At 41.0% G+C, this 26,961-nt stretch overlaps 1 pseudogene; it reads left to right on the plus strand.

Moving 5' to 3' along the window:
- Nucleotides 1–2,755: 2,755 nt before the first annotated feature.
- Nucleotides 2,756–2,848, plus strand: LOC142839619 (U6 spliceosomal RNA; annotated as a pseudogene).
- Nucleotides 2,849–26,961: the final 24,113 nt, after the last annotated feature.

Consider the following 26,961-nt stretch of genomic DNA (forward strand, 5'->3'; position numbering starts at 1 on the left):
AACCAAGAAAGATATGGAATCGGTCTAAATGTGTGTCAGTGGATGAATAAATAAAGAAAATTGATGTAGAGTATTAAGCCTTAAAAAAAATATGAAACCAGGTATAGTGGTGCAGGCCTTTAATCCCAGCACTTGGGAGGCAGAGGCAGATGGATCTCTGTAAGTTTGATGCCAGCCTGGTCTACATAGATAGTTCCAGGACAGCCAGAGCTGTTACACAGAGAAACCCTGTCTGGGGAAGAAAATCATTTGTGAGGAGCAAATGAACTTGACTCCCTACTGAAAACAGCACAATTCAGAGGCTAGGCCAACAGTGAGATCGCGTCTTTAAAAAAAAAAAATAGGGATGGTTATAGTGTCATTTGTTACAGCATTGATGGACATGGGGACATTGTGCTAAGTAAAATAAGACAGATCCAGAAAGGGAACTATTTATTTGATCTCATTTTATGGGGAAGAGGCCAAGTACATGGAGACAGAGAATAAAATAGTTGTTAGTAAGAAACAGTGAGAAGGCTGAAGGAGTGAGAACCTATAGGACAAACAATAAAACGTGGCAGATACATAACACGAAGACTCATATTTGGGGGCAAAAATGGACAAGGATGGTTAAAATTAGTCAAAAGTGAGACTTCAAGAAGTGAGCAGATACCCCAGAGCAGCTGGGGTTTGCAGTTAGTGTGTGTGTTAGAGCAGGGTTTGGCCAAATAAACCTATTTTATGCACTTTTGTCAAACTGAGCTATGGGACATGATACTTATTAATTTATCTCAGCATTTTACTATCTGTATGTATTTCATAGTACTATACTACAAATATTTAATATGTAATTTACTTAAAATATTAAATATTATTTGAAACAAGCAAACAGACTCTTAGTTAAAATGTGAAAACATGAGCTTTCTTTGAGAAAGATAAGAAAGCAGTTGCAACTTCATTTGTTAATTTTAAAAGTTAGTATTATTCTGAACTACATAGTGAATTCCAGAAGAGCCAAGACTACACAGGAAGACAAAACAAGGAAACAAAACAAAAGTTAATATTACTGTTTGGTTTTTCTAAGCAGGTGTTTCATGTTTCAGTTCAGTTTCACTAATCCTTAGCCTCTTGTCATTTGAAATATAGTTAGAAACTACTTAAAACTAATAACATTTATAAAAATTTATGAGGTACAACCAAAACCAATCATACATTCGTTTAACAGAAACATAGCATGGGCCTACTCTGTGATCGGCCTTGTCCTAGGTGCTAAGGACAAAAGGTGAACAAACCTTACCAAAATCTTGAACTGCATTCCATAGGCTTACCTCCATGAAAGAGTTAAACATATAGAAATTAGGAGACAACCTGCCTCAAAACCCAGCAATACCACTTTTGGGTATATATCCAAAGGATGCTCAATCAGGCCACAAGGACACATGCTCAACTATGTTCACAGCAGCTTTGTTTGTCATAGCCAGAACCCGGAAATAACCTAAATGCCCCTGGACCAAAGTATGGATAAGGAAAATGTGGTACATTTACACAATGGAGTACTACACAGCAGAAAAAATAACAACAGCTTGAATTTTGCAGGAAAATGGATGAAGCTAGAAAACATTATTTTGAGTGGGGTAACCCAGACACAGAAAGACAATTATCACATGTACTCACTCATAGGTGGTTTTGAAACATAAAGCAAAGAAAGCCAGCCTACAAACCACAATCCCAGAGAACTCAGGCAACAATGAGGCCACTAAGAGAGACTTACATAGATCTAATCTACATGAGAAGTAGAAAAAAACATGATCTCCTGAGTAAATTGGGAGCATGGGGACCTTGGGAGAGAATTGAAGGGGGAGGGGAGAGGCAGAGAGGAAAGCAGAGAAAAATGGAGAGCTCAATAAAAATCAATTAAGAATTAATATTTAATTGCAAATGAGGATTGTGTGCATTGTGATCTGATTGTATTTGGATTATGGAAAGAGTTAATCAAGCTAATTCATGTATCCATCACTTCATCAACTTCTTTCTGAGGAGAACATTAAATATCTATTCTTTTAGCAAAAAGAAAAAAGAAAGGAAAAGAAATAGTTAACACGCACAGAAAAAGTTGTTTGATGTCACTAGCTATAAGAGAGCAACAATTCAATACCACTCCACACCCCATTAGAGCGACCTCTATAAAACAAACCAAAACTAACAAGCATTTGTAAGGATGTTGACAAACCGAGACTCCAGTGCGTTACTAGTAAGGGTGTAAGATGATGCAGTCACAGTGGAAAACGATCAGCCAACTCTTCATGAAGCCAAGCAGAATTCACTTATGACCTGGCATCTCTACTCTTCCGTATGTGCCTGGAAGAACTGAAAAGAGGGGCTCAGAACTCACCAGCACATCAGTGCTCACAGTGGTGTTCACAGCAGAAAAAGGAGGAAATAAAATAGATGTCAGCGGTAGAGACTGGATAAACAAAATGTGGAGCAGTGAGTGTGTGTGTGTGTGTGTGTGTGTGTGTGTGTGTGTGTGTGTGTGTTTGTGTGTATGTCTGTGTGTGTGTGTGTTTGTGTGTGTGGTGTGTGTGTTTGTGTGTGTTTGTGTGTGTGTTTGTGTGTATGTCTGTGTGTGTGTGTTTGTGTGTATGTGTGTGTGTCTGTGTGTGTGTGTTTGTGTGTATGTGTGTGTGTTTGTGTGTGTGTGTTTGTGTGTGTGTTTGTGTGTATGTCTGTGTGTGTGTGTGTGTGTGTGTTTGTGTGTGTTTGTGCGCATGCACGCGTGCTCGGGCAGCACATAGAGTAAACCGGAACGATACAAAGATGGCCCCTGTGCAAGGATGACATGCAAATTCATAAAATGTTCCATATTTTTTATAAAAATTTTGAAGAATTCTATGAAAGTTCCAATTTATATTAAAAAATAACAGAAACACGCTATTTTCTCTGCTACCTTAGTAAGAATCATTCTAAGTGGTTTGACTGGGTTTTTGTTTTCCCTCTATCTTAATAGAGAAACATTTGAAAAATTAAAAAAAAAAACTCTTCCTGAAACATAACCACTTTCCCCTACCCGCCCTGTGTACCCTCAGTTACACACTAGTGATCTATGCACAAGAAGGAACTGGTTAGTAGACAGCTCAGCCTGCCCAGAGCTGTGTTTCATTAAGTTACACAACATTTCACAACATTTTAATCTGCTAGCCATACAGGGCAATGGCCATCAGAAGCTCTAATATCCAGCAACTGCACATTTTAAGCAGCATGCCCTGGTCAGTTTCCTACAGCTCCACCCAACCTACTTCAAAGAACACTGCCTGTGGTCTAAGGACATTTTAACTTCCAACCTTTATTAAATGAGAAGCATGTATAATAGAAATGGAATTACTCCAGAAGTGACGTTAAATCTAGTAATCTTAGGAACCTGTTCTTATCTTTCCCCTTTCACTATACAAATGAGAGTATTAGTATTTATGAGGCACAAGAATTATTTAAGGTACACTGAGGGAGCACAGTAAATATTCTTTCATAAAGTGACATTAAATGACAGCCTATTAATTTTATTTTTTCTTAGGATTACAATAAGCTTTGGGAACAAAACTGATTTCAGTCCTTTGATATGTTCACAGATCAAGTCAAATCAAATCTATTCATCAAATGAATTCTCAGAAGAGATTACTCATAGCCAGAACGACTTCAGATGGTGGGAAAGGGTCCTAGCAAAGACCAATCATTTGGATACTTGGGTATGTGTAAGCGTTTAGGAAGGACAGTGACATGCACACTGAACCAGGGGCCTGAATACTCGAGGGCTTTCAGATTTGACTGCTACTTCCTAACTGTAAACGTGACAGCAGAATGAGAAAAACATTACCTATTTTGACTTACAATGGTGTAATATTGTCAACTTGATAGGGTCTAGCTAGAATCAGTGAGGAGACAAGCCTCTGGGCATGTCTATGGGGAATTGAAGTAGGAACCGACCCCCCAAGAGCAGGTGGTACCTACCATTCCGTGGACTTTGAAGCTGGACTGAAGAAAACTGAGAAAGCGAGCTGGGCGCAAACATATGTCTTCTTTTCCTCCTGCCTGCAGTACAATGTGACTCAGCCAGTCAGGGCTACTCAAGCTGTCTCCGTGACCTCCTCTCCATGCCTGACTGTATCCCCAAACTAGGAGCCAAAGTAACCCCTCCTCCCTTGCATTGCCTTTGCCATGTGTGTGTCTCAGGAATGTGTAAAGTCACTAAGGCAGAAAGAAGGTGCTGAGAAATGGAGCTGTTGCTGTGATAAACTTGACCACTGGACTTGCAGGCTTTGAGACTGGTTTGCAAGAATGAGGAAGAGTTTGGAACTCTGAGCTAAAAAAATCCCTTGACTGATACAAACGGAGCTTAATGAGCCTTTCTGGTGGGAACTGGAATGACCAGAAGGCCAAGAGAAACGAGGACAGTGGAGGAGTGACTCACAGGGTCTCAGAGACTCTGCTGAGAACTTAGTCAGTGACCATTTTCATGTGGTTTGTCTGTTTGGATGGTTGGTTATTTTTGGTTTGGTTTGGTTTGGTTTGGGTTTTGTTTTGTTTTGTTTTGAAACAGGGTTTCTCTCTAACAGTCCTGATGGTACTGGAACTCTGTTGACCAGTCTGGCCTTGAACTCACAGAGCTCCAGCCGCCTCCTTCTGTGCTGAGATTAAAGGAGTGCACCATCCCCGCCTGGCTTTAGTGTGATATTTTAACAAGAATCTGGATGCATTCTGCCTATCTCCTGAGAAGTTAATGAGGATGAATCTGAAAGCAATGGACTACTTTGTTTGGTAGAGGAATTCTCAAGACAGGATAGCAGCCTGGTTGCGCCACAGCTATTCCTCATTCGCACCCATTTGATTCAGTTCTGCAGTGGAAAAGAGCAACAAGTGGGACAGAAAGGCATTTAAAGAATGTACAAAATGCACGCTTCTGTGGGTGCAGGGAGCTCAAGGGCTGCATCCTTGCATGGCCTCAGAGACTTGACCTGACTAGGGCGGTGAGGATTTAAAGAAATGGTAAGTACCCAGGAAACTGGGATCAGTACCCAGGAAGCTCGGCTTGTTTATTATACACAGTTGAATAGGGAGATAGGGTTATTGTAGGCAGCCAATCAAGGAGGCAGGTCTAGCTGATCTCTGGAGAAGTCTCTGGAGGAGAGCAGTCTTCCGGTCACGAACATCCAGTGGGGAGAAGGCTATGATGGAGATTTTCTGCACACACTATCAACATTGGCACACGACCTCCCCGAGTCTCAACCCCTGGGTTGGGGGAAAGCTTTACCATTGCCCCACAGTTCTGAGGCTCTGGTCCCTGACATGGCTGGTTAATGTCATACTACACATTCACTCAGGACTACACACTCAGGGCTTCCTTGATGTCCATGCTCAAGCAAGTTTCAAGTTGCAGAGAAGGGGCATGTTGAAAAGGACCATGTGAGTTACGGAGAATTGTCTTGCTAGTTACTGGAGTTATAGGGAATGTGCCCTGAGGGCAAGACCATATCCATCAAAGACTCCAATTTATAAAAATGCAAATGCCCTGAAGGCATTCCCTGCTCTTAAAAAGCAACTGTCTAGGAAAGAGTTTCCACGAGTCAGCACAAACGTCCACTGCATTTATGATCCAGGAAGGCCAGGTTCCATTTCCAGCTGGCAACAGAAATGAGGCAACAGAATCCACATGCTAGTAGTTTTACAGGCATGAAAAATACAAGACTGAGGGGGTCAGAGAGTCTTGCATAAAGCTCCAGAGAACCACTGAGGCCAGGCAATGTGTAGCAGGATTAGAGAACCTGGTAGGTTACTACATAAAGCCCAAGTTCAAAGGAAACTCAAAGATGCTAAGGATGCCAGGACCTTGGGGTGTCCATTAAGGAAAGTGGCATGCACACCGTATATCTGGCTCAAGAAAAAGGCTATGTGTGCTGTAGGAAGCAGAGCTGGAGGGACAGGGCCACCTAGGTCCTTTGGATCCCAAATTATTCCATCTCCAGATCTGCAGGGCAAGGTCTGCAGGATTGGGGCTTATCTTCCTGAGTTTCGGCTTGTCTGTGGTCTACTCTTTGCTTATTAGGCCCCCATTCCTCTCCTTTGAAACGAAGATGTTTATTCTGTGTCATATATTGAAAGTGTGTGACCTGGGTTTTATTTGCAGGGGCTCACCATTAACTGCCTGTGTCTCCGAAGAGAATCTGCACTTTCTTTTGAACAGCGTTGGAATTCTTAAAGACAATAATATTTATTTACTTTTGCAAGTTCCACAGTGTGGACGCGGAGGTCAGAGGATAATGGGAATAGTGAGTTCTCTCTTTTCACCAATGGGTTCCAGAGATTGAACTCGCCTCATTAGTTTTGGCAACAAGCTTCTCTACTTACTAAGCCCTGATGGGGACTTTGGAAGTTGAACTGATGCATTTTACAATATGAAATGTCCATGAGTCTACAGAGACAAGAAGTAAAAGGTTGTGGCTTTGAAAGTAGTATTGTCTGTGATAAGTATTTTTGAAATCCCCAGTGGTGGGTTCCTCCACCAACGCAATCAGTCAGATCAGCCTGAATTAAAAGTCCAGTTTTAATGAGCAAAGCACCCCCAGGTGATCTCAGGGGAAGAAGAGAAACCACAGGGCAGATCTAGAGACCAGAGCTTAAATACTCTGTAGGCATGGTCTTGGGCAGTTACAGGGGAGGAGTCACCACTTGGGCTTTCTGAGCAGCAGGGGTTTGGAATGGGAGATGTGGGGTAAAGTTCCCAGATGAATGTCTGGGTGGGATTTGGAATGGGACCCAAAAGTTTGGATGTCAAATTAACATGGCAGGACTTGTCACGATTATTACTGCCAACCTGATAGGACCTAGAATTAGTGACCAGACAGATTTCAGGACATGTGAGGTATTATCTAGATTAGGTTATATCTTACTTAGAGTATGCGTTGCTGTGACAGGCAGCATTACCAAAAGCAACTTGGGGAGGAAAAAGTTTATTTCCTCTTATGTGTCCTGATCATAGTCCTTTATGAAGTTACGTTTTGTGTGTGTGTTGTTGTTGTTGTTGTTATGGGGGGTCTCTCTGCTACCTTCACGAGCAGCAGAGAGATGAGTCGCCAGAGGCCAAGAAGACAGTCTCAATACAACTCAGCAGTCAGTGTTGGCTGAAACTTAGAGACGCTGACCACAGTTGTTTATTTTAAGCATATTTAAGCACAACAGAATTTGGTTAAAAAAACTATTTTGGTAATAATTAACTCAATCCTGCATGCATAACAAAACATACCATCTCCTTGAGAAAGAAAGGAAGCTAAATACTTAAAGTAAGATCAGACAGACTCTATCGGGACTCTTGTAAAGTCCACAGAGACGAATTCTATAGATGACTGAGAAAAACAGGTCTGCTATTGGCTGCGAAAAACAAATTATGATCAGGATCTGGAGGAAGGTCTGATACCAGAAAAGTGTCTAGCCACACAGATGACAGTTTCCCAGCTAGAAGGCACATCCACGCCAGCTTATTTTTTTTTGGGGGGGGGGGGGGCACAGGTTCTGCATTCCTTCACTTGAAGAAACAAGCCTGTGTTTAACATCGCAGCTTCCCCTAGTGCATGTCTGTGAGCACAAACACTCTGTGCCCCTTCAGGAAGTCAGAGCAGAAACTTAGATCAGGAACCTAGGAGCAGGAGCTCATTCAGAGATCATGGAGGGTGCTGCAAGGCTTGTTCTCTGTGGCTTGCTCAGTCTGCTTCCTTATAGCACCAAGGACCGCCATCCCAGAGGTGACACCATTCACAACAGGATGAGCCCTCCCACACTAACCACTAACTAAGAAAATGAGCTGCAGACTTACTTACATGCCGACCTTAGGGAGGTATTTTCTTCATATGAGAGTCGCTCTCCCAAATGACTCTAGCTTGTATTAAGTTGCCATAAAATTAGCCAGCTTAATTGAAGGAGGAAGACTCCCCCTAAATGTGGGTTGTACCATTCTTTCATGGGCTGTGGTGCTGAACTGAACAAAAAGGAGAAAACTAGCTGAGCACAAATCTTCATTATTCTCTACTTCCTGCCTGCAGATATAATGTAATCACCAACCTGGACTCCTGCCACCATATTTTCCCATCTACAAACTGTAAGCCACATTAAAGCCTTCTTTCCTTACATTGTTTTCACCAGGCATTTTGTCCTAGTGACATGCAAAGTAATATAAATGATAAGGTGGTAATGCAATGCTCTATAGGCGGTAATGTAACATCCAAATAGGAGTGATTTCCTGCAGGATCCTATGCATCTATGTTTTGCATTAGCTTAATGTTATTCAAAGTGTGGCCTGTGCACTATGGTTATGGTTATAGATCTGCAACACATCAAATAAGCTAGTTGAGCAAACCTTTGGAATAGATACTCTTATAATGTCACAACATCCAAGTATGTGATCAATGGCCACTTTCACTGTGCAAGTTCCAGACTGGTGCAGTTTAGTGACCTCATGAAATAAGTAATACACAGAATGGGTTACAGACAGATCAGGAGTTACAGATAGGCCATGGTATGAATCTGAGTTACACACGGGTTGTGTGTCATTTATTTTAAGGTTAATCTGTCAACTGAACTCCTAAAATATATAAAAACACAGACATGCTGGCATTTTTAGAATTTACTTTACAATTTACTTAAATATTAGTCAAGTCCTTAAGAAAATTTAATGAAGCTAGGTGGTGGTGGAACTTGGGAGGCAGAGGCAGGTGGATCTTAGTGAGTTCAAGGCCAGTCTGGTCTACAAAGCAAGTTCCAGGACAGTCAGGACTGTTACACAGTGAAACCCTGTCTTAAAAATCAAATGAAGAAGAGGAGGAGGAGGAAAAGAAAAAGCCAATACAGAGGATTGTAGAGATGGTTCAGATGTTAGGAACACTGGCTGCTCTTCCAGATGATCCTGGTTTAATTCCCAGCAGCCACATAGTAGCTTAAAACTGTTTGCACTCCAGTTGTAGGGGGATCTGACTCCCTCACACAGACATACATGCAAACAAACAGCAATGCACATAAAAAAATTTTTTTAAAGGAATCATCAAAAAAGAAAAGAAAAAGAGAGAAAAGAAAAAAGGAGAAACCAATACAGGCGGGCAGGAGAGAGGCTCAGCAGTTAAGAGCACTTGTTGCTCTTACAGAGGACCCAGGTTTGGTTTCCAGAGCCCACATGACGGCTCACAATGGTCCATAATCTAATTCCAGGGATCCAATGCCCTCTTCTAGCTCCTGAGGGCACCAGACATACACTTAGTGCACAGACATACATGCAGGCAAAACATTTGTGCACACAAAATAAATAATTAAAAAATAAAAGTGAAAACACCACGGGACTGGAGAGATGGCTCCGTCCTTGGAAACACTAACTGTTCTTGCAGAGGACCCAGATTCAGTTCCTAGCATTCCCACTGAGCAGCTCACGGCTGACTATAATTCCAGCCCAGGGGTCTCTGGCATCGCTGGCTTCCTCAGCCAGATCTATTTTACTGGCATATACTCACATACCAATACATAAATAATAAAAAATAATAAAATCTTTAAGTTAAAAAGAAGCAAATAAATATAAATGCTTAATATTCTATATAGAGTGTTCTGAGAGTTTTTAGGTTCCTAAGATATAAAAATTATACAGTTGACATTAATCAAGGGTTTAAGTGAAAGACTGAATCAAAGACACTCACTCCAACTTATTTCATGAATGAACAAAAACAAGGTGGCCAGGTACAGCTCTCTAGTGGTAGAAACACGGGTGAATTCAGAAACTGGCTAGTGAGACAGAAAGAGCAACACAATGAACAAATAAACCTAGCAAAACACTTGTCATTGCAACTTGATGTAATAATGTGTGAAATATTTTAAAGCACATTCTTTTCCAACATGATAGTAGAGCAAGGGGAGGTTTGTCTTAGCTTCTGTTAACAAGCACGGCTAGCTCTGAAAGGCAGTGATGGAAGACGACCGCATTGTCTACAAGTGTGGCTTCGTGTCTGGAGCAGAAGCAGCATCGCAAAACCTCAACGACATCCTCATAGCCAAGAACCCAAGGAGAAATGTCTCAAATTTTGTCTTATTTTTGCTTTTTACTCTAGATTTGTTGCTGATTTGGCTGGGTTTTTTAGTATTTATTTTTTAATCCTTTATGATTTTATCTTTTATTACTCAACTTTAATCTTATTTGTATGTTTTAATTTTTTATAATTGGATATTTAACCTCTTGATCTAAGAGATTAAAGCTTTTCCTCACATTCTTTTTCTTCCTTTCTTATTGATTTTCTTGAGCTATACATTTTTTCCTCCGCTCCCCTCCCTTCTTCTCCCCTCCTCTTCTACCCTCTGCCATGGTCCCCATGCTCCCAATTCACTCAGGAGATCTTGTCTATTTCCCATGTAGATTAGATCCATGTATGTCTCTCTTAGTGTCATCATAGTTGTTGTCTAGGTTCTCTGGGATTGTGGTTTGTACGCTGGTTTTCTTTGCTTTATGTCTAAAAGCTACTTATGAGTGAGTACATATGATATTGTCTTTCTGGGTCTGGATTAATTCACTCAATATGATGTTTTCTAGATTCATCCATTTGCCTGCAAATTTCAAGATGTCATTATTTTTTTCTGCTGTGTCAAGGGGCCTTTAGGTTGTTTCCAGGTTCTGATTATGACAAACAATGCTGCTATAAACATAGTTGAGCATATGTCCTTGGGGTACGATTGAGCATCCTTTGGATATACACCCAAAAGTGGTATTGCTGGGTCTTGAGGAAGGTTGTTTTCTAATTTTCTAATAAATCGCCATATTGATATCCAAAGGGGCTATACCTGTTTGCACTCCCACCAGCAATGTACGAGTGTTTCCTTTGTTATATAAACAGTGTTCTGTCTGCATGTATGTCTGCAGACCAGAAGAGGCACAAGATCCCATTACAGATAGTTGTGAGCTACCATGTGGGTGCTAGGAATTGAATTCAGGACCTCTGGAAAAGCAGCCAGTGCTCTTAACCACTGAGTCATCACTCCAGTCCTCTTCCTTTCTTTTTAACTAATATTTTGTTTTGTTTGAAGCAGTGTGTCTCTAAGTAGCCCTTGTTGTCCTGGAACTCAATTTGGAGACTAGACTGGCCTTGAACTCAGAGATCTACCTGCCATTGCATCCTGAATGCTGAGATTAAAGGTTTGTGCCACCAAACCCATGTTTAACTTTGAGTTTTCTTTCTTACCCCCTTTTTCTGCTCCCCTCCTTTTTCATTCTATTATTACGCTCCCTAATTTTTTTTGTCAGAATTTATAGTCCATCATATATTTTGCCACTCCGCCTCACTAAAGAAGGCTAGGACACTGACCACCCATAGCCCAAGCTTCCTGCTGCTTGAAATCCTCAGCAATCTAAACTTCTCCATCTCTACAGTTGCCTCTTGTGCCCATCTCCCATCCCGATACTGTGGCAGACTATCGCCAGGTCTCCTAACTTGTAATTTCTCCTCAGATTAGCACTGTCTCAACCACCAAAGTTCCACTCAAGACTACAATATTTCTTCTCCAATGATAACCTGCCAAGCATCCTTCAAGCCAAACTTAGCCAGAAAAAAATAACTGCCACTAATATTAACAAATTGGACAAAGCCTCAAGAAGATATATAATATGGGATTCCCCTCTGTGAATATGTCTTATTATCATTGGTTAATAAAGAAGATGGTTTGGCAAATGGCTCAGGCATATTCCTAGCTAGCTCTTATATCTTAAATTAACCCATATCTATTTATCTGTGTATTGCCACAAGGCTATGGCTTACCTGTAAGGTTCTGGTACCTTTCTCCTTTGGCAGCTACATGGCGTCTACCTGACTCTGCCTACTTTCTACCTACATTCAGTTTAGTTTTCCTACCTAGCCATATTCTGCCCTGCTGTAGGTTAAGGCAGTTTCTTTATTAACCAATGGTAATGAAACATTTTCATAGCATACAGAGGGGAATCCCACATCAGATATAATAATTGTAAAAATATATACAGCAAACATTTATGCATCTAACTTCACAAAACAAGTACTACTAGACATAAAGGGAAAGATAAATCCAAATACAATAATAATGGGTAATGTTCATACCCTAGCCTTACCATGTACAGTTGGTCAACACAGATACCCACAGAACATCCAACTTCTCACCATCACATGGAACTATCTTAAAGTCAACCACATTTTACTGCAAAAATATAAATAACAAAAATAAAATAATTCTGTATCTTTTAAAAATTGTTATTGTAATGTATCTTTGTGTGCCATGTGTGTGCATGTGCCCAGAAATGGCAGAAGATGCTTGCAATAAACACCATGACCAGGGGTGGGGGTAGGGGTGAGGGTGGGGCTGGAGGAAGGGGAGAGGGGAAGAGAGAAGGGAGAAAGGAAAGACTGGAGAGAGCTTGGGGGAGTGGAAGGGTGAAGATGGAGGAAGGGCAGATATAGGAGCAGGGAAGAAGATACCTACATTAAGGAAGTCATTTTAGGGTTGGCAAGAGATTTGGCTCTAGAGGGGATCCCAGGTGTCCACGGGGATGTCCCCAGATAGGTCCTTGGGCAGCAGAGAAGAGGGTGCCTGAACTGGCCTTGCCCCACTATCACACTGATGATTATCTCAAATATCACCATAGAATCTTCATCTGGCAATGGATGGAGATAGAGACAGAGACCCTCATCAGAGCAACAGACTGAGCTCCCAAGGTCCAGTTGAAGAGCAGAAGGAGGGAGAAGATGAGCAAAGAAGTCTGGACCACGAGGGGTTAGTCCACCCACTGAGACAGTGTGCCTGTTCTAATGGGAGCTCACCAAATCCAGCTGGACTGAGTCTGAATGAGCATGTGATCAAACCCGACTCTCTGAATGTGGCTGACAATGGGGGCTGACTGAGAAGCCATTGATAAAGGCACTGGGACTTGTTTCTACTGCATGTACTGGCTTTTTGAAACCCTAGTCTATTTGGATGCAAAGCTTCCTAGGCCTGGATGTAGGGGGGGAGGGCCTTGGACTTCCCACAGGGCAGGGTTCCCTGCCTTCTCTTTTAAGGAGGGAGGGGGAAGGAGGAGGGTGAGTAGGGGAGCGGGAGAGGAATGGGAGGAGGGGAGGAAGTGTAAATTAAAAAAAAAAGAAATAAAAATGGCTTTAGTAGACAAAAAATAAAAAAAAGTAAACACCATGACCAAAAGTAAATTGGGGAGGAAAGGGCTTATTTTAGCTGATAGGTTATAGTCTGACTTTGAGGGAACTCAAGGAAGGAACCTGGAGGCAGGAATTGAAGCAGAAACCCTGGAGGACAACTACTTTTCTGATAGAACCCAGGTTCACCTCCCAAGAGTGATCCTGCCCATAGGGAGCTAGGCCCTCCTCCCTCAATCAGCCATCAAGAAAATGCTCTGCAGACATGGCCACAGGCCATTCTCCTGGAGGCAAACCTTCAATTGTGGATACTTCTTCCAAGTTGTCCCTAGTTTGGGTCAAGCTGACAATAAACCAGCCAGTGTGCTGTCTATGAAATAGAGTGAGGTCCAAAGTCAGTGCCTCTCTGTGACTTTAATTCCTGCTCCATCTAAGACAGGTCAACAATAGTGAAAGAGATCATGCTTTTACCAAAAGAAAAACAGAAGCAAAGTACTGCTCTTCACTCTAGTCAGCCTTCAGGCTCAGATCCCGGCTACTCCACTGTTCTTGTATAGAACCTAGGGCATAGGATCTCGGTTCTTTTAAACCAACTTCTGTCTTAGTCAATGTTGTCTTACTGTATATAGACACCAGGACCACAGAAAATCTCATAAAGGAAAGCATTTAATTGGGGCTGGTTCACAATTTCAAAGATTTAGTCAATTATTGTCATGGCGGGAAGCATGGCAGCATGCAGGCAGACACAGAGAAGTACCTGCGAGTTCTATACCAACATCCACGGGCAGCAGAAAAAGACATTGGACCTGGCTTGAGCATTGAAACCTCAAAGCCCACCTTCAGTGAGTGACACACTTCTATAACAAGGCCACACCTCCTAATCCTTTCTAGTAGCGCCACTCCCTAAGCAATCAAATTATATGAACCTAAAGGGGCCACTCTTATTCAAACCACCACAACTTCTTTTTCTTTAAACCAGGATAAAAAACATTGTTAGGAGAATTAATGGAGATAAGATACAGAAAAGGGCAGCTTTGTGGAAGCCAGCATGGGACCAAACTAGGCCCTATACGCGTGGGCGGCAGTTGTGTAGCTTAGTCTGTTTGAGGAGCCGCTGACAGTAGAACCAGGATCTATCCGTGGTACATGGGCAGGCATTCTGGAGTCCATTGATGCAGGGAGGAAGGGCTTGGCCCTGCCACAACTTAATGTACCAGGCCTTGTTGACCCCATGGGAGGCTTTACCCTTTCTGAGGAGTAAGGGGAGAGCGATTTGGGGGGAGGTGGAAAGCAGCAGGAGGGGAGGGAGGGGTACTATGGTTGGTATCTAAAATGAATTTAAAAAATTAAAATTGAAAAAAAGGAAAAAAGGGCAGTTTTATACTACACAGACATAGTCATAAGAGATAACTATTACTTATTCCTATAAGGAGGGTATATTAGTTACCTAATATCATGTTAAAAACAAACAAACAAAAAAACCTCTTGTTATCACAAAACTAAATGTTTAAAACAGCAACACCTACTGTTTCAGTTTCTCTAGGTCATAAATTCTCCCGTTCAGGGTGCTTGTTGCCGGTTATCAGCAGCAGGCTCACCTGGGGAAGAGTTGTGACTCCAAGCTCACTGCTATGGTTACTGACTGAATTCTGTTCCTATGGCTGTTGGCCAGCACTCAGTCTCTGACCTTGCTTTGTGGGCATCTCCATGTGAGACTGATGGCTTCAGAGCAAGTAAGAAAAGCCACAGAGGACCTGTGCCAGAGCCAGGGGGCAAGGAAAGCCCAACTGGCCGCCCAACCTCTGCTGGAGACAGCGCCAACAGATGTGACCTCAGAACCAACAATCAACCTCCAGCATGACAGGAACCGTGGCCCCAAGAGAAGCGACCCTCTGAGCCTTGGATGCACTGGCACCTGGAGGATTACCACGGGAGACAGTCTCAGCTGCACCAATTGGAGGAAAAGATGGGTAGACAACAAGTAAGAACACACAGCACCACCAAAAACTAGTGGCTCTAAAATAGCAAGACTTGAACACCCCAAATGAGATGAAACAGAAGAAAATGACCTAAAAAATAATTTCAGGAAAATGTTTGAGGAACATTAAAGAGAAAATAAAAAATTCTCTCAAAGAAGTGAAGGAAAAGATAAACAAAAAATTGGAAGAAATCAGCATTTCCCTTAAAGAAAACCAAGACAAAGCAAACAGAAAGAAACTATTCAAGACCTAAAAACCTAAATAGAAACAATAAAGAAAACACAAACTGAGGGAGTTCTGGAAATGAAAAATATGAATAAACAAGCAGAAAGCACAAATATAAGCATAAATAGCAGAATACAAGAGATGGAAGGGAGAATCTCAGGCATTGAAGATAAGATAGAGGAAATAGATTCATTGGTCAAAGAAAATGTTAAATCTAACAAAAGCTCAACACAAAATATCCAGGAAATATGGGACACAATGAAAAGACCAAACCTAAGAATAATAAAGATAGAAAAAGGAGAAGTCCAACTCAAAAGCACAAAACAATATTCAACAAAATCATAGAAGAAAACTTTTACAATCAAAAGAAGGATATGCCTATGAACATACAAGAAATTTACAAAACACCGAATAGACTGAACCAAGAAAAAAGTCCTCTCGTCTCATAATAATCAAAACACTAAACCTACAGAATAAAGAAAGAATATTAAGAGCTGCAAAGGAAGAAGGCCAAGTAACATAAAGGCAGACCTATCAGAATTACACCTAACTATGCAATGAAAACCAGAAGGTCCTGGTTAAGTGTTATGCAGACATTAAGAGACCACGAATGCCAGCCCAGACTACTATACCCAGAAAAACTTTCAAACACCATAAAAGGACAAAACAAGATATCCCTTGACAAAACCAGGTTTAACCAATACTTAGCCACAAACCCAGCCATACACAAAGCACTAGAAGGAAAATTCCTTCCCAAGGAAGTTGGCTACATCAACAAAAATACAGACAATCGATGATCTCACAGCAGCAAATCCCAAAGAAGGGGAAAAAAACATGAAAAAATACACAAAATAACATCACCCACAACAAAAGCTAAATTAACAGGAGATAGTCCTTAATATAAATGGACTCAACTCACCTATAAAAAGACACAGGCTAACAGATTGTATACAAAAACAGAATCCATCCTTCTGCTGCATACAAGAAACACATTTCAACCTCAAAGACAGACATCGCCTCAGAGTAAAGGGTTGGGAAAAACTTTTACAATCAATGGACCTAAGAAGCAAGCTGGTATAGCTATCCTAATATCCAACAAAATAGACTTCAAACTAAAATCAATCAAAAAAAAAAAACAAGGAAAGACATTTCATATTCATCTCGGGAAAAATCCATCAAGAGGAAATCTCAATTCTGAACATCTATGCCCCAATTATAAGGGCACCCTCATGTGTAAAAGAAACATTATGAAAACTTAAATCACAAATGAAGCCCCACACACTACTACTGGGAGACCTCAACACTCGACTCTCACCATTGAACAGGTCTGTCAGACAGAAAATTAACAGAAATAAGGGAACTAACAGATGTTATGACTCAAATGAACTTAACAGCAAATTAATGCAGACATGAATACCGAGACAGAAATCCCTGCAGATGTAGAGCATGTTGGACTGGTTTATTGTCAGGACTTTGTGTGTGTAATCTCTTAGAGGTGCTCTTCTTGCTTTTGCAAAAGAGGACACGTTGGTATTTTTCAATATGTAGCATAGCCTAAGAGCCCGTAAAGAACCTTTGATGGAAGTCAGGCATAATGGCACACACCTTTAATCCTGGCATTTGGGAGGCAGAGGCAGGCAGATCTCTGAGTTCAAGGCTACCCTGATCTACATAGTGAGTCCTGGGCAGTCAGAACTACCTTGGCTCAGAAAAAATAAAATAATAAACTTTAAATGGATTGTGTTAACTGGAAGCTCCATGACTTATAGTCAAGGTAGCCAATGCTGGAATCAACATACTAAACAATTCAAAACTTAGCACATTTTAAATACTGAACATTAAAAACACTTGGCTGAATCCTGTGTCTTAGTTTGTTACATTATAAAATGTTTCAAGATTAGACTATTTCATTTTCCATCTGTTGGGTAGCTACTGTCAGCTCCAAGCTCAAACATTCCTTCCAAGAGGGAAGAGAAGTGTTCATAAAACTCAGAAAGTAATGCAACATTCAAGGACCCAGGAAATAAATGAAACTCACAGGGTTAAAAAGCTCCTAAGGTTACAAGATTCACAAGGCTCTTTCTCAGGGTTATATAGCAACCTGTATAGCAAAGTTACAGTAACAACTGGAAGAGAGAAGAGGCTCTGACCATACGGGCTACCCATAAGTTGTTCAGGAAGCCTCCAGGGTGCAGATCTCATGGGTCATTCCCTCATCCTGGGATGGGCTTTTCAGTGATACAGCTGCCTTGAGCCACCCATGATCCTGTAAATACCCCTCACCTGTATTCCCGTAAGTAACTCCGATAAACTCACTGGTTCACTACACTATACTTAGGTGGAATTGTTTCTTCAGCCTGTCATTGGTGTTCTACCTAGGATAAAAAGATGTTTGTTCACATATGCCCAGAAAAATTTACACACCAACATGTTTAAGTTTCTGAATAACCTAGGTATTTTCTGATCTAATCATAGAGAAAAACATATCAATATACTTTCTACCTTTTGAATTCTTTATAAAGAATTTCAGCAAACAGCTGGTACATGATAAGTTTCCTACAGCTACAGACTTTCAGAGAACCCTTGCTCTTTAAAAATAAGAAATGAAGCCAGGCAGTGGTGGTGCACGCCTTTAATCCCAGCACTCGGGAGGCAGAGGCAGGTGGATCTCTGTGAGTTCGAGACCAGCCTGGTCTACAAGAGCTAGTTCCAGGACAGGCTCCAAAACCACAGAGAAACCCTGTCTGGAAAAACAAAAAAAGGAGAGAGCTTCTCATGCTTGGTGTTGGATTTTTGTTAGTTTATTATTCCTGGGGAGAGCATTGTCAGCTCAGATTTAATTTTATACATGCATAAGTATACACCAATTTTTTTTTTGATTTTTCGAGACAGGGTTTCTCCGTAGCTTTTGGTTCCTGTCCTGGAACTAGCTCTTGTAGACCAGGCTGGCCTCGAACTCAAAGATCTGCCTGCCTCTGCCTCCCGAGTGCTGGTATTAAAGGCGTGCGCCACCACCGCCCGGCTAGTATACACCAATTTACATGTAATCATTTAACTATTTTAGGGAGACAGTTAATGGTATGATTCCTTATGGCTTTTTCAGACATTTCTGCTGTTATCTTGCCCTTCTCTTCTTTTAATGTCTCCTATCCCCCAGTTTCCCATTTCCCCCAGATCACTTGTACCCTGACTATTCTTCTCCCTATTGCTCCCCCTCATCCTGTGGGCCCTTTTCACGTTCCTGATTTCTGCAGTTACTGCAGGTTATATATTAATATCTGAATATTTGGAGCTTGGGGCTACAATGAAGAGAACATGTGAAGCTTGTCTTTCTGGGTCGGGGTTACCTCACTCGGTATGACATTTTCTGGTTTCATCCATTTACCTGCAAAGTTCATGATTTCATTTTTCATTACAGTTGAATAATATTCCAGTGTATATACACCATAGTGTTATCAATTCATCAGCTGAAGAGCATTTAAATTGTTACCTTTTCCTATTTTGATCACAGCAGCAATAAACACAGTTGAGAAAGTATGTGTGGAGTAGAATTCTGAGTCCTTTGGGCATATGCCCAAGGAATGGTATTAATGATGGGTTTATTTTTAGTGTTTTGAGGATTCTCCACGCTGACTTCCAGAGTGGCTGGATCAGTTTATAATCCTATCAACAGTGAATCAAAGTTCCTTTTTCCCCTCATCCCATTCAGCATTTGTTGTCACATTGTTGTTGTTGATCTTTGCCATTCTGTATGAATGAAGAAATCTCAGTTATTTTGATTTCTATTTCCCTAATTGCTAGAAACGGTGAACATTTTTCACATGTTTCTTATTAATACTTCTTTCAGAAAATTCTGTTCAGATGCCAAGCCCATTTTCTTTCTTTCCTCTGGGTTTTTTGTTTGTTTGGAGACAGGGTTTCTCTGTTTTCTTTTCTCCAGCTTGTTTTCGGCATCTTTGTGGAAGAGTAAATAGCTGAAGCTGCGTGTACTCATGTTTGGTCTTGATTTTGTTCTATTCATCTACAGGTCTGCTTCTGTGCCTACCCCTCACAATCTGGAACTGTAACTCCCCTAACATTGTTCTTTTTGCTCAGGATTGTTTTGGCCATCTGTGATCTTTTGTCATTCCTTATGAATTTTAGGATAGGTTTTTGTTTTGTTTCTTTTTCTGTGAAGATTAGGATAGGAATTTTGATTAGAATGACACTGAATCTGTAATGGATTTTGGTAAAAGGGTCATACTCACATTATTAATTCTGCCAATCCATGATCATGTCAGTGTTTCCATTTTCTAGTGTCTTTTATTCTCTAATGTTCTCATTGCAAAGGTACTTCCCTTCCTTGGTTAGGTTTATTTTATTTTAGGCTATTGTGAATGGGAGTGTCCCCATCTTTTTCTCTGTATGACTGTTGCTGTATAAAAAACCACTGAGTTGTGCAAATTGATGCTTCGTTGCTGAATTTATTGTTTTTAGAAGCTTTCAGGTCAAGTTTTGGGATATCTTATGCATAATATCATGTCATCGTCAAACAGGAATAATTTCTTTTCTACTTGCATCCCTCTAATTTCTTTCTCTTATTGCTTTGAGCACAATATAGAAAAGGAGTGGGATTAGTGAACAGCCCTGTCTCACTTCTGATTTCAATGGGATTGCTTCAAGTTTTTTTCCATTTAGAATGACATTGGCTGTGAGTTTCTCATATAGTTTCTCTTATGTATTTTCCCTCCAGTCCTACTATCTCTAGAACTTTTATCATGAAGGCATGTTGGATTAAAAAAAAAAAACTTTCTGCATCCATTGAGATGATCATTTGATTTGTCTTTAAGTACACTTATGAGGATTATTACATTTATTGACTTGCATATGTTGAACCATTTCTGCACCTCAGAGATAAAGCTAACTTGGTCATGGTGGATAGTTTTTTTATGTATGACTGTACTCAGTTAAGTTGTATTTTATTGAACATTTCTGAATCTATCTTCATTAGGGACCTAGACCTGTATGTAGTTTTAATTTTTGAAACTGTCTTTTCTTGGCTTTGGTATTTGTGATGCTGGCTTCATAAAAGAAATACTGACATGCTCCTTCTGTTTTTCTTTTTTAAAATGTAGTTTTAAGCTGATTGGCTGTAAACTTTCTTTGAAAGCCTGATATATTTCTGCTCTGAATCCATCTTGGCCTGGACTTGTTTTAGTTGGAGGGCTCTTTATTGCTATGTCAATCTCTTCTGTGGTTAGGGATCTCTTAAGGTTGTTGGTCTCTTTGTTGTTTAAATTTGGTGGTTTGGTTAAATCTATAAATTTGTCCATTTCTTTTAGGTTTTCCAATTTAATGGAGTACAGAATTTAAAGTATTTCCTTACAATATTCAGAATTTCTTTTGCGTCTGTTACAATGTTTTCCTGTTCCTTAGTCTTAGTTTAGGTTCTCTTTCTTTTCTTAGTTGAACCCAGGGGCTTGTCAATCTTGTTTATCTTCTCAAGGAACCTGCCCATAGCTTTGTTGATTCTTTGTAGTTTTCTTAGTTTCTATTTCATTAATTCCTGCTTTTCTATTATTTCTTACCATTAACTGGATTTGGATTTTGTCTGTTCAATTTTTTGTCTTCATTTTTTTTTTAGTAGCAACATAAAGTCATTTATTTGTGGGTTGTTTTATCGAGGCAGGGTTTTTTTGTGTGTAGCTTTGGCTGTTCTGTAGCTCACTCTGTAGACCAGGCTAGCCTCCAAACCAGAGCTCTGTTTGCCTCTGCCTCCCTAGAAGTGGGATTAAAGGAATGCACCACCCAGCTAAGATTTAAGTATCTACATGTGGTTTATTTTAGAGAAGCTTCTGTGTGCTGTTGAGTGCATATTTTTATGTTTAAGTGGAATATTCTGTAGATAATTGTTAAACCTATATGACATATGGAACCATTCAATTCTGATGTTTTTCTCCTCCCACCTCCCTACACCCAGGTGACCAGTCTATTGTACAAAGTACTGAAATCATTTACTATTATTGCATTGATGTTAATCTGTGTCTTGATCTCTGGTATTACATTATCTCATTATCTTCTCTTTCTTTTTTTGGTTTTTTGAGACAGGTTTCTCTGTAGCTTTGGAGCCTGTCCTGGAACTAGCTCTTGAATACCAGGTTGGCCTCAAACTCAGAGATCCGCCTGCCTCTGCCTCCCGAGTGCTGGGGTTAAAAGGCGTGCGCCACTACCGCCTGGCTCTCTTTTTTTAATGGAACTGTATACAGGAGTGTGGTGCATATGTTTAGGATAATAGTAGCCCCAGAAGATGCTTTGTAGGCTGGAGAATTGCCACTGGCAGTCCTATTGAGTTTGTGGACTCTACATGCTACAGTGCTGGCTTGCTAGGCAAGATGTGCCTATTTGTATTAGAGTGGCATTACTGTTAAGTTCTTTTTGGTTGGATTTGAAACCTGTTCCACAGGGGGAATAGTACTGTAAATCTGGACAAATGCCCTTGGCCTTGGAGGTCACGGGCCCTAGTGGGGAGGCTACTGTGGGGTTTTATTTTTGGAGGTGTCTAAAATGGACATAATATGCCTGTCAAACAGACTATTCATACTGTCAGCTTTGGTAGAAAAGCTACTTTGTGCAGTGTGCAGCAGTTATTGCACAATCAAAAGCCTGACAATGTGAGCCAGCTCTAGATGGCTCATCTTTTTTTCACTTCTGGAGTAAAACGGTTAAGTCTTATGCTGGGTAAGTGACCTTCATGATCATGCTGTCTCTCCTATCAGGCATATATTAGATGGGTCATCTAGGTCATCCATTCCAAGGCTCAGCAAAACCTCATGGGAGAGGTCAAGTGGTGGTGGCGCACACCTTTAATCCTAGCACTCAGGAGGCAGAGACAGGAAGCAGAGACAGGGGGATCTCTTGAGAGTTCAAGGCCAGCATGGTCAACAGAGCTAGTCCAAGGACAGGCTCCAAAGCTACAAAGCAACCCTGTCTCAAAACAAACAAATTCATGGGAGAGAAGATAGGGGGAAAAAGATTCAGTCTTGAGAACAGTCTTCTGGATATGGCAAGGCTGCTACACTCACGAGCTCTCAGCGGCTGTGATTCCTGCATAGCACTAGGTCCATCAACATTATGTTATGGAAGAAGAGCTCACATCTCTGCCCCTTTCTGAGAATGTATAAGCAGTTAATGGCTGGGGCAGAGAACCCATCCTGGCTGGCTCATGAGACTCCACACATCCCTGAAGAGTTCTTAGGAGAGAGAGAGACATTTTCTTCAGAGGTACAGTTACTGATAAAATTGCCCATACACCTTTGACCCCTCAGCCACGCTGTTTAAGTGTCCTAATCAAACCCATTAATTCACAAGAAAAAGACATGAAATCAGAAAGAGTACTACTTGGAAGAGAAAGAGGACTAAAACACTGGGGAAAGAGATAATTGGAGAGTAAATATGAAAATACATTGCATACATGTATGAAACTATCACAATGAAACCCATTAATATATACAATATATGCTAATAAGAAACTTTAAAGCCAGAAGGTGGTGGCACATGCCTTTAATTCTAGCATTTGGAAGGCAGAGGCAGGCGGATCTCAGTGAGTTCAATGCCAGCCTGGACTACAAACTAAATTCCAGAACAGTCAGAGCTGTTACAGAGGACAGCCAGGGATGTTACACAGAGAAACCCTATCTCGCAATACAAAAAAAAAAAAGTGTTTACTGTTTCCAACAGCAAGCATAAATTTCCAAAGAAGTTAACTTTATGTAAACATGATTGGCCTGTTGTATTGAGCTGCGGGCTGCACTCCTGCCACCCGGTTCCCGGCCGCCTGGCTAGCTTATGCCCCGAAACAACACACAAATTGTATTCTTTAAAACACTGCTTGGCCCATTAGCTCTAGCCTCTTCTTGGCTAACTCTCATATCTTGCCTAACCCATATTTAGTAATCTAAGTAGCACCAGTCTTACCGGGAAAGATTCAGCATGTCTGACCTGGCGGCTTGCTTCATCGCATCTGCCCTGGAGAGGAGAGGCATGGCGTCTGCCTAACTTCCCTTCTTCCCAGCATTCTGTTCTGTTTACTCCACCCACCTATGTTCTAACCTATCAGGCCAAGCAGTTTCTTTATTAACCAATGAAATCAACAGATTGATAAGACACTCCCACATCATTGGCCTATGTATTATTTGTGTATGAAGTCCTGATAGTCCTCTATTATAATTGAAATGTTAGTAATGTTTTGATCTACTATAAAACTTAATCATTTGCATAAATTATTTTGAAAGGTAGTACATGTCTGTAATAAGATCTCTTAGTGTTAGCCAATGTGGATTCAAATCCAAGTTTGTTTGTTTTTTCTAATTTGGGAGAAAATTAACCAAGCTAGTTTCATCTTCAAAGGGAAGACAATATCCTACTAACCAAGCTGCTGTGGAGACTAAATGAATAAACAACAAGTCATAGTAAACATTCTCTTGCCTGTGTAACCCTATCATCTCACGTCAAGTCCTGGTGTGGACTACAATCATCCATTATGACTAGAACAGAGAAAAATACTGACCCTTTACAGTGCTTCAAGCTATACAAGTTTCCATTCACAAGCACGTTATACTTACTACATACAATCCCATAATCCCCTCCTTCCTTCTCAACACCCATGATGTGCCAGCACCTGTGCTAGGCTCTAAACATACAGCAGGAAACACAGTACCACATCTATGGGGCTTATATTCTACAAGCAAAAGACCCAACTTTACATGTGTGTACAATCAGGTTGGTAAATCTACTTCACGAACAAAGGATGAACACTGTTACATATAACCTACATGAGCATAGATAAATAAAGTGAAAAAAGAAAATCCCAAAGTTATTCTATTTATAGAAGTTTCTTGAAATGGCAAAGTTGGTTACCAGTGGTTAGAGACAGGGGCTGGAGAGGAGGGCCGACTGTAAATGGGAAAGACCTGAGACGCCCTTGTGCTGAAGTGACCAGTCTGACTGCTCAGTGCCAACCACCTGATTATTACTCCAGAGAGATTTGGAAGGTTTTCCTAGCATGGAAAACTGGGTAAAAACACAAAAATCTTTGGGTATCTTTGTTTTTGGCCATTCTGGTGATCAACCCAGGGCTTTCTGTACTCTAGGCAGGTGTTTTACCATCTGAGTAAAGTCCAGCCTTTCTTATACTGAGTGCAGTATCTCCAAAACACTAAGCTCAACTGAGTCACTGTTCAAGACACCCAAGTTCATTCAAAATCTTCTGTGGTCAGCTCCAGGTAAATCCTGAAAGAGTACAAAACAAGATGCTAACTATCCCTATTACTGTTTCATTGAAACAGACAGCCCCACAGCTTTACCTATACAATTCTTGAAACACTAAAATACTAACTAACAGAAATTTACTGACAATAAACACAAGTAACATGAAGGAATGGAGCAGAGGACAGCAAACTGAAGTTCAGTTTTTATCAAAATCATACCTGCCTAAATTCAGAGATGGTTAAATATTTACCAAAAATGGCTTCCTACAGTTAGCGCTCAAGGATTCCATTTAAAATATTGCATGATTTATGCATTAAGCCTCCAGTCTTCTGCCTCCATAGCAAACGTAACAAAACTTGACAGAGATTTCCCTAGCCAAGAGGTATTTCCATTAGAAATACCGGGGATTGGTTTTGGTAATGGTCATTCTGTTAAACAATGGATGTTAAGACATTCCGTCAATAGGCCCTTCCCAAATGATGTCATAGCCTGTTTAAGGTCTACCTCATTTCATTAATTATAACTTCCAATTAAGTAAAAGAAGTTATTTTTTAGCATGAGCAAGCTAAACAATAAAGCAGGCTTCAAATACAGTGAAAGGAAAGCAAGGTGGTACATGCTTATAATCCCCACACTAAAGGGGAAGGTAACAGGGTGATGTGGGAGTCCCCTCTGTATGCTGTGAATACCATTGGTTAATAAATGTCTTGGGCCTGCACAGGGAATAGAAGTAGGCAGGGAAAACTAAACTAAATGCTGGGAGAAAGGAGGCGGAGTTAGGAAGAAGCCATGGAGCCACTGCTGGAGACAGACGTGTTAAAATTTTGCTGGTAGGCCAAAACCTCATGGTGATACACAGAAGACTAGAAACGGGTTAAATTAAGATATAAGTGTTAGCCACTAAGAAGCTAGGGCTAATGGGCTAAGCAGTGATTTAACTCGTACTGTATCTGTGTGGTTATTTTGATTCTGGGTGACCACTATGAACAAGCAGCCTCCTCCAACAGGGCGGTAAGTTCAAGGCCTGTCTGGGTACCTAGTAAGACTCTTTCTCTAAAAACAAAAAGAAAAAATTAAGGTCAAAATAAGGCAGGTGGGCCGGGCGGTGGTGGTGCACGCCTTTAATCCCAGCACTCGGGAGGCAGAGGCAGGAGGATCTCTGTGAGTTCGAGACCAGCCTGGTCTACAGAGCTAGTTCCAGGACAGGCTCCAAAGCCACAGAGAAACCCTGTCTCGAAAAACCAAATAAAAAAAAAAAAATAAGACAGGTGGATCACTATGGTCAAGGCCAGCCTGGTCTATAGAGTGAGTTCCAGGGCAGCCAGGATTGCACAAAAAAACTGCTTTGAAAAATTAAAAAAAAAAAAAAGTCGGGGCTGGAGAGATGGCTCAGAGGTTAAGAGCACTGGCTGCTCTTCCAGAGGTCCTGAGTTCAATTCCCAGCAACCACATGGTGGCTCACAACCATCTGTACTGAGATCTGGCGCCCTCCTCTGGTGTGCGGGCATACATGGAGGCAGAATGTTGTATACATAATAAATAAATAAATCTTTAAAAAAAAAAAAAAAAAAAAACAAACAAAAAAAAAAAAGTCAAGATAAAATATGGGTAGAAGTCCCAGCAGTATCCAGAATTCTATTAACTTCATTTTCCTTTTTTTTTTTTTTTTTTTTTTGGTTTTTCAAGACAGGGTTTCTCTGTAGCTTTGGAGAGCCTGTCCTGGAACTAGTTCTTGTAAACCAGAGCTGGCCTCGAACTCACAGAGATCCACCTGTCTCTGCCTCCCAAGTGCTGGGATTAAATGCATGCACCACCACCACCCGGGAACTTCAATTTCATACACTGGAAGAAAATGATGCTATGATGTGCACACACCCAAAGAAAACTCTGGACTCCCATTTAACCTACAAATAAATTAGACAATTCCTCAACACCACTGCCACGCCCTAGCAACGCAGACACTAAACCCTCATTTCTTAGAGTCAGAACCTCATCAGAGTGCAAGGAACATCCCAGCTGTCACCAATGGAATCATTCCCACTCTCCACTGAGAAGGTTGGAGAGGTTACTAACTCACTGTGAAGGGAACCTGAGGTCCATGTGTTAAGTGAACAACCAGGAATTCATCGCAAAGGCTTTTACTTTTTAAGGCAGTATCCAAACACACGCATAGATTTCCTGTTCTAAAAAAAAAATGTAATAAAAGGATTGATTTTTCACCTGATAGTCCCAGGACTGTTAATTCACAGAAGGCTCAAGGCAGACCAGTTGGCAGCTCAGTGAGTAAAAACTTTTGCCAGTGAGTTATAGGGCACAAGGAGAGAAGAAACTTTTTCAGTAGGTTGTCCTCTGAC

This window comes from Microtus pennsylvanicus, chromosome 21, assembly GCF_037038515.1.
Source record: "Microtus pennsylvanicus isolate mMicPen1 chromosome 21, mMicPen1.hap1, whole genome shotgun sequence".
Classification (NCBI taxonomy): domain Eukaryota; kingdom Metazoa; phylum Chordata; class Mammalia; order Rodentia; family Cricetidae; genus Microtus; species Microtus pennsylvanicus.